The sequence below is a fragment of the Mytilus californianus genome, unplaced genomic scaffold (assembly GCF_021869535.1).
Source record: "Mytilus californianus isolate M0D057914Y unplaced genomic scaffold, xbMytCali1.0.p SCAF_3, whole genome shotgun sequence".
Taxonomy (NCBI): Eukaryota; Metazoa; Mollusca; class Bivalvia; order Mytilida; family Mytilidae; genus Mytilus; species Mytilus californianus.
In genome coordinates, this window is record NW_026262679.1 from 88,629,346 (window position 1) to 88,638,108 (window position 8,763).

An 8,763-nucleotide genomic window follows, 5' to 3' on the forward strand; every position below is an offset into this window, starting at 1 on the left:
AAATGCATTGCTGATTAACCTTTTTCAAAAAGAGTTACTCCATTCGGATATAATTTATATTTAATAGAAAATTGAATTGTAAGCACTCTCATGTGTACAATTCTTGCTAGATTTCTATAGACAGGGGCGTAGCTACCTTTTTAATGAAGTGGAATCACAAACTATAGGGCGTGGGGTCTGGGGTCGCCTTAGGCCCCCAATAGGTCCAGGGCAAAGCCCTGGTAAGGGGACCAGGGGGCGAAGCCCCAAAATCCGCATATATAGCGTTAACAATCACAACCGTAATAAAACTTGTAAATTTTTGTTGTGGTTTTTTGGTCAACTATTTGTTCAATTTCGAGTCGAATGAAGACTAAACATTGTTGTTTGCGTTTTTGTACGCCATGAGAGCTTTTACAATCACGGAGATTTGTTCCATATGCTAGTATTTGTATTGAGCAATGTAGATGTATAAAAAACAAACAATAAACATAAACACAATACTATATGTGGAGTTTCTGTTAGCATAAACATCTTTGGATACTTGGTGGACACATTCTACAATATTTTACTGAACATATGTATTTATATGTTTAAAAATTCTGTGGGTAAACTCTTCAAGAGAGAGAGATAGGAATTTCTAATTATACGCAGTTAGGAATTCTCAAAGTTGAAATCAATGAACTTCTTCAGAGGGAATGGTACTTTGATCACGATCTTTTCATGATCTACGTTTGTTAATCATCCAGCTAATTAACAAATACATATGTATTCAACCAGTTGTATGGCAATATATAGAAGATAACAGTGAAGATAGCGTATTAAAAGTTTGGTGTTTCTTTCGAACAAGAATCAGCAGTTTAGTGTCCGATTCGGACAGAAAATTCATTATAAAATTTAATGACAAAATAGGCCAGTAAAACGAGTTAGAATTAACAATTTATTTAAATGCTTTTACAATCAATTATTCGTATAGCCGGCCCATATAGAAACGACTTCGATTGATTGATTGTTGGTTGCTTAACGTCCAGTGTATATATTGCCATACAACTGGTCGTATTTATTTTACCAAAAAACATCTTGTATATAGATTCGATAATTCGAAGTCGTTTTTTTGTAAAATAAATAAAAACGTAATACATGTACTGGAAAATGTGTACTTTTTTATAAGATAACAGCAGTTCCAACTTTTCATCTATTAATTTACGGAAACTATTGATTGATTGAATGGTAATTAATGTCCAATAGCAAATATTACATGCACACCGGGACGAGAATACGTTGAAGTGATGTGAAAATGAATATTCGTGTTATCAAATCCTATATGTACATACTTGGTCAATTTTGAACTAGTTCACAAGGTAACAGTCATTATTCCGGGATCGATACGAGTTGAAGAGTCTTCATTATAGTAAGATGTGTGCTTTGGGGCAGAGCGGAAAATAATCATTTTCAAGTTTTTTTGTTAACCCTGAAGAGATTATGTTGGGTTTTTTTTGCACTTAAGGCGAGTATACGTTATGGTGGTGGTACCGACAACTATGTAGCTGTTTTTTCTAAACAATGTCCGTAATATAAAAAGTTCCGCTATGTTTACACCAGTTGTATGTATTTATCGTACACATACATGTCTTACAGGATTAAAAATTTCGCTGCATGTTTATTCCTCTTGCTTTTATTCTATGGGTAGCTTTTAAAATGCATATATAGAAAGACCAATTCCTGTATGTTAACTTTGTCGTCTCTCTCTCTCTCTCTCTTTTTTCTGTTTTTTTTTTTTGGTGAAAACGACGTGGATGCACGTGCTGTCATGCCTCCGGGTAGCTACGCCCCTGATAGGTTTATATCAGCAATGTCTCGGACAAGTTCGAAAATCAGTGCCTATCAACTATTTTTTAAAAGAGTTGTGTCCCTAAGAAATATTAATAATATTAAAACGTGCACTGTAAGCACTCTCACATTTACAACTTTTGCCAGATATTTCATATTGAATTTATATCAAGGGTTTATATCAGCAACATCAACTTTTTTAAAAGAGTTATGGTCCTTGACAATATTCATTGGAAAATTACATTATAAGTGCTCTAAAGCCTACATTTCTTTAAGATACTAATGAAAAGTTTTAATGAACCAAATAATTTGTTTTTGTTATTGTCTTAGGACAGATAAAATATGTGCAATGCGGTGAACACTGGAACTCTGTTATTTTATATTGTATAGCAAAGCCATTGATTTTGGTTTTGCTATAGATGTTATTGATGACATATAGAAGATATTAGCACTAAAAATTTTGAAAAGATCAGGCGTCTTAAAGTGGATACGTTTCGGTGGATAGAAATTGTCTAAATCGTTTGTTAAGGTGGAAAATAGGACACGTTTGAGCAAAGATAATGATCGGACACTTTTGATGGAAATGAAGTTGGACATGTTTGAGCGAATTTTAATTTTAAGGACACGTTTGAGCGAAAAGGACACTTTTTGGGATATTACATAATGCTGAAAGCCATTCAAAAGATCTTCAGCTTAATGAATCTAATAATAACAATAAATATTGCCCATTTTAACACATAACTGAATTGTTACAAAACAGAAAACTTGAAACTAAAAACATACGACGAATTTTACTTTTAAGATGGCAACATTCTATGGCGTGTACTGTTCACAGCTTGTATGACTTGCTTTCTAATTTTATTAAAGCAGTGGGCTTCAAATATTCAGCACGTACCGACATGTAAACTCAGTGCTTTTACTCTGTAGATTTGCTATTTGTTTAACATTTGTATCTGTATATATTTTCAGGACTTAGTTCTTGTGCATAATAAAACATAAATAAAAAAAATGTGACCTACCGAATTAGACTTATCACCGGGTTTTCAGCTTGCATGAGCAACACGACGGGTGCCACATGTGGAGCAGGATCTGCTTACCCATCCGGAACACCTGAGATCACCCCCGGTTTTTAGCGGGGTTCGTGTTGCTCAGTCTTTAATTTTCAATGTTGTGTTTTGTGCACTGTTGTTTGTTGGTCTTTTTCTTTTTTTTAGCCATGACGTTGTCAGTTTATTTTCGACTTATGAGTCTGAATGTCGTATTGGCATCTTTCGCCTCTCTTTTTCCACCTCCTCGGTGGTGAGCTGGAGACTTAGACTTACGGAATAGTTAAATAAATAGACAAGAATAATCTACCTGTATTTTCCTTAGTTTTCCTGTAAAATGAATGCGCGCAATTGTAATCAAAAGCTGCGCGTAAACGTAATGATTTTTACGCGCAAATGTAATGGTAATGCGCGCAAATGTAATGCACCGTTTCTAACTATGCTGCCTTTTACGAACGTTACCTTGCCTTAGCACAGATGTTACTTTGAAAGGGTTACGGATAGCACAGACTTTGCAATATTCTCAAAACAAAATTCAGTTGGTATCAACATGTTAAATGAAAATCTATATATTTCTCATAAATTCCTGTAATTGATATTTAGTGGTGTTAATGTCATAGATAGAACACCAACATTGAAACTGGTGGTATATTTAAACTTGTTTAATCTATCAACAGCATAGGCTACAATCAGTATAAACTTATTTAATCAGTACATTTGTTCAGTTCAGTTGGTGTAAGGTTCCGAACGCGCACTGACGGAATTGTTTATGAAATTATCTACTGCACAAATTATCTTGCATGTATATAACGCATGTGACAAACTAGTCAAACATACAGATAAGCTTGCTTTTAACACAAGGAAAGTTTGTACATAGATTTACTAGCATTCATAAACATCATGTCAATTCCTTTACTTGCTTGGATTATAACGATTTTTCGGTTTTGTGACGTTGTATATAGAAGAATCAGAGATATCTTTAACTTATTTAAATGACAAAATGCTCCAATTCGAAAAACTCGTGATTAAGCAAAATGACCGAATATATTATTTGGAAGAAAATCTTGCGCATCAAAATGCCGAAATACAGAACTTAAAACAACAAATTAACAAACACGACCCAGAAATTCGATTTATCAAACATGGTTTGAATATACTAAGAAAAATCATTATGAAGAAGCAGTTCGGGATATCGAGAGCAAATGAAAATTACCAAACAAATCCGGAGAAAAATCATGACACAGATACCGGTATTGTTCGAAGGAAAGTAAATGCTGAAGGTATGTATGTAAGATGTATTTTATAATGATAATCAGTAGAGGAGTATATCATACTCGATCGAACACTTAATTGTTCATTCGTCCGAAATATCTTCAAGTACTGTTTCAATAGTTTTGCTGATTTATAATGAGCTGAACTCATTTGTATGAATGGAGTACTTAAACGTTAACAGATTTTAACATTCTAAATGTAGTATAAGAGCGGGAGTGTGTTCTCTATATTGAAAAGCAAATTCCGCCAAAAAATATATCAGATGACGACAGCGCCAGAGGAGATCCCTCACTTGTGACTGGCCAAAAGGTGGCGAGTTTAATTTAAGGAGTACTTGACCATTCCGTTGTTATTTAGGGAAGGATGATGATTTTTTTTGTTGAATGCATGACAATATACAGTTACTCTATACAGAAACACATTTGATGCAAAATATGTGCTATTCGAAAATATCTGAATTTTCAGCGGGACAAGTAACAATTATTTTGAAATAATGTGAACTTTTGAACTTATGTTAAATTGTACTTTTTCTATAAATCAAATGTCTTATAATGTTCAAATAGGACAAACACATCATAATTGTATTAGATGAAAATAAATAAGCAACTGACGAGGTACCTTTCCATAATTTAGGTGCATGGCCATTTGACTGGGTAAAATCAGTTTTATTCGAGTACTTTAACTTCTTATTTTTAATTTCGATTAGTTGAAGACTTAAATGTATATCTGTCTGTTTTTTTTTTCTTCGGAAAGTATATCACTTTTTCGCAAACAGGATACACAAAATCTTAGCGTGGCATTTTACGCATACCTAAGTGGAGATGTTGGACATCCTGGAAAACTGCGCACGTTAATATTTGACGTTATAAAAACAAAAAGCTGCATATAACATGTTTTCAGGAACGTTTACCGTTCCAATAAGTGGACTGAATGTGTTTACATGTTCTATCGCCATGGACGGAGAAAACGCGTTTGCTTCATATGAGATAATGAAAAATTCAGAAATCGTAGGTACATTTTTCGTGGATGCTGAGTTTGAAGACAGTTATAAATACAGCTCCCGTCCTATTGTGATCCAAGTACAACAATCTGACACCAGTTTCGTCAGAATAGGTTCATCATCTTCACCAAAAGGAAATGTGTTTAGTAGATCATATGCAAGATCATCTTTCGCATGATGGAAAATTAATTAATGTCAAAACAAATACCCTGTATAATTTGTCTTTTTTCTCTTTTAGTTCCTTTTTTATACTCCAAATGCAGTATTCTAATGCAATATGCTATAAAACCACACTATCAAAATTCACATCGCACAACATAATAATAATCGATTAACGTAGCCGGAAGCAACCACCTGTTATAACATTTTTGAAATCATTTTAAATTAAGGACTGTATCTCCCTCATGCATAGCTCTGAAGTCTTGTCCGGGTTTGGCATTTCTTTTGATTTTTTTTTGGTTTGAACAGCTCTTCAAAGTTTGTATTAGGTTTTTGACTTTCAAAATATTTGCCTCGAGCATCACTGACATTAATTGTCAAAATGCCCTCAGGTGCATTAACATTGATACTGTTATTTTTTTCCGGTAGAAACATGGTTTTGGTAAAGAATGTCCTTCTCATTTTTTTGAAAAACACTTAACATTACTGAAATCTTTTAAATTGTAGTTTTGAATCATCAAATACGATATACAAGTAATATTGTTACAACCAAATCATCGTCACACGTGTAGCCTTGATAGTGTAAATTAAAGTAAAAATCGAAGGCTTTTTTGTAAAAAAAAAACCAATAAGGCGACATGAATTCCATGGAAGTTTTGCTAATTCGACCTAGTCAGTATATAAAAAAAAAAACTTAAAGATACCAGACATAATTTTAAGTACACAATACCTGTGTTTATCTACATCAGACTCATTAATGATACTCGAATTAAACAGTTAAAGGTCAAATCAACCACGAGGTTAAGAGCATTAAAAACCGAAAATTTCGAAAAAAAGTTGTGCAAAACACAGCTTAGGCAATCTATTCCTAGGGGTCGTGGCACCGAAGAAGCTTTGTTCTACGGATTCTACTACACCCCAACAAGCGTTTGATACTGTAGATATAAAGGCTTGTCATTTGTAACTACGATGTATTTTTATGCATAAAACGAACTTGTTTCAATCTCATTAAACATATAATGTTTTGTTTTTGATAAATAAATGAGTTTAGCAAGAGGCATAACAATATAATTTTGAAATGGGGGCAAAAAAGGTTAAGAAAAACAGAATTGATTGGAGTTGCAGCATATGGCGTATATATTTCCCATTTGATACGATATTCCAGGGCTTGCATTACCTATCATGATTTCCTTGATGGAGGAAGAAAGCTATCAAACAAAGATCTCCAAGTGGTAAAGTTGAAGTCACACCTTCAAAAATGTTACGGATGCCATCACGAGTTGATTGACAGTAATGGAATATGTTTCACAGATGACGACGGAGATGTTTCAATTGTCGTTACCACAATCCCGTCCTCTTATTTTCCCCGAATGAGAACTACCGAATTAGATTTATCACCAGGTTTGTACTTACATTAGCAACACGACGGATGCCACATGTGGATCAGGATCTGCTTACCCTTATAAAGCAACTGAGATCACCCTGGTTTTTGGTGAGGTTCGTGTTACATACATGTATAATCAGTCTTTAGTTTTATATGTTGGATTTTGTATACTGTTGTTTGTCTTTAGGTCGTTTTCGTTTTTTTTTACCATGGCGTTGTCAGTTTATTTTTTACTTATGAGTTTAAATGTCCCCTTGGTATCTTTCGCTTCTCTTTTAAAAAAGAAAAAATAGAATTACTTCAGAGGGCCCATCGGCTGATATTGTATATGTCTGACCCTTGTATACGCAGGAAAAATTATGAATGACCAATGACTACATAACAATTGGGTCAATATCCCTAATGCGCCTCCAATTGAGGAACCAATCTCTGTGTAGTGATATTGGACATGTTTCTATTTTTAACAAGTGACTCAGCTTAACCATTAGTGTTGATTTGGAAAGTAGAGGACCATAGAATAAATGTGTAAAAACTATGGAGTTATTAAATGTATTCAAAGTATTAAATTTTCAAAGAACTTATTGTGTGAAAAAAGGGATTTTTTTACCACGAAGAGCCGCATCACGAAAGTACCCCGAAAATTTAACCACATATGTGAAAATGTCTCAGCTTCGAAACGAGCCATCATACATATCCAAGTTTACGATATGGACTGAGCTACAGAAGAAAACGTTACCATTACCGCCTATGGAGAATCAATTGCGCATATTGCCCCAATTACAAATAAAAAAACAAAGAATTATAAAAAAAAAATATAAAAAATAACGACTCAACATAATTTATTATGTTTGGCAACTCAGTTAATAGATCGGCAGTGCATGCGTTTATTGGTGTTCGAAACAACAAGAGTTATTTCCGAAAAAAAAACGTCATTGATTACAAGAACTTCACTAAAATATGATTGTTCCTGTCCGACACATTTACTATTTATTGATATGGCCTACATGAATTATCTAATCTCTTCTTTCAATCAATTCCAAACTTTAAGTTTGAAGATTTAAGTATGGGCCTTGTCTTTATTTTGCTCTTAAGTTCGGTTGTTCTGACCGTTTTACTCATTCGTGGATGCGAGTCAATTTCAGAGGAAAGATTTTTGAAACTTGAGAAAACAGTCGATATGCAGAACTCGCGAATTTCTGATCTAGAAAGCACAATTCACGAACAAGACGTGCTTATCAAAAGTTTGAATGAGCGACTTAAATACATGGAGATTAAATTGGAAAAAAATAAACAAAAATGTCAAAAGTCCGATTCGTGGAGCAGTAAGGTGCTTGGTTACAGTGGGAGACATGCAGTTTACCAGAATAAAACCAGTACGATAAGGAAAAGCCATAGTGTTGAGCAAACCGAACCAGTTATGAGGCATAAATATGATGTTAATACAAGTAAGATTTATTTTGCCAAAGGAAATGGTTCTACAAAAGTAAACAAGAGAACAAATGGCTAAAAAATAAGATAAAATGTCTAGACATTGGTCTCATTTGCACAGTTGTTTTGACCTTAGATGGATTTGGCTAGTCTTTGTATGTCCCTTTTGATCATACATATTGCTCCTTACGTACATGTATTCACGTACTTATATATACACCATTGGCTTTTAAATATTGGGTTAACCATTGGTGGCCTTCAGCTGTTGTCTGTTCTTTGGTCGGGTTGTTGTATCTTTGACATATTCCTCATTTCCATTCTCAATTTTATTAACTAATGAAAGAAAAAAATCTAGGAAAGTTCTAAAAACGCACCAAATTTATAAAGTTTATTTTTCATTGTCCGCTGAAACCCACATTACCTCTCGTGTCACTTTTAGTACTTTTATGTACTATTAGTTACTGTATAAATGTGATTATTATAGAATATGATTGATGAATGAATAAGGCTTTCAATTTGTTTTAATCGTATCACAATGCAGAATTAATTGGAAGTATGCTGATGATTCCTCCATACATAACACCAATACGAGAAGGTCAAAAATGAAGATATAATTCAAGAGGCATTTTAATGAGAATTACATTATAGTAATTTTCAAGACAGAT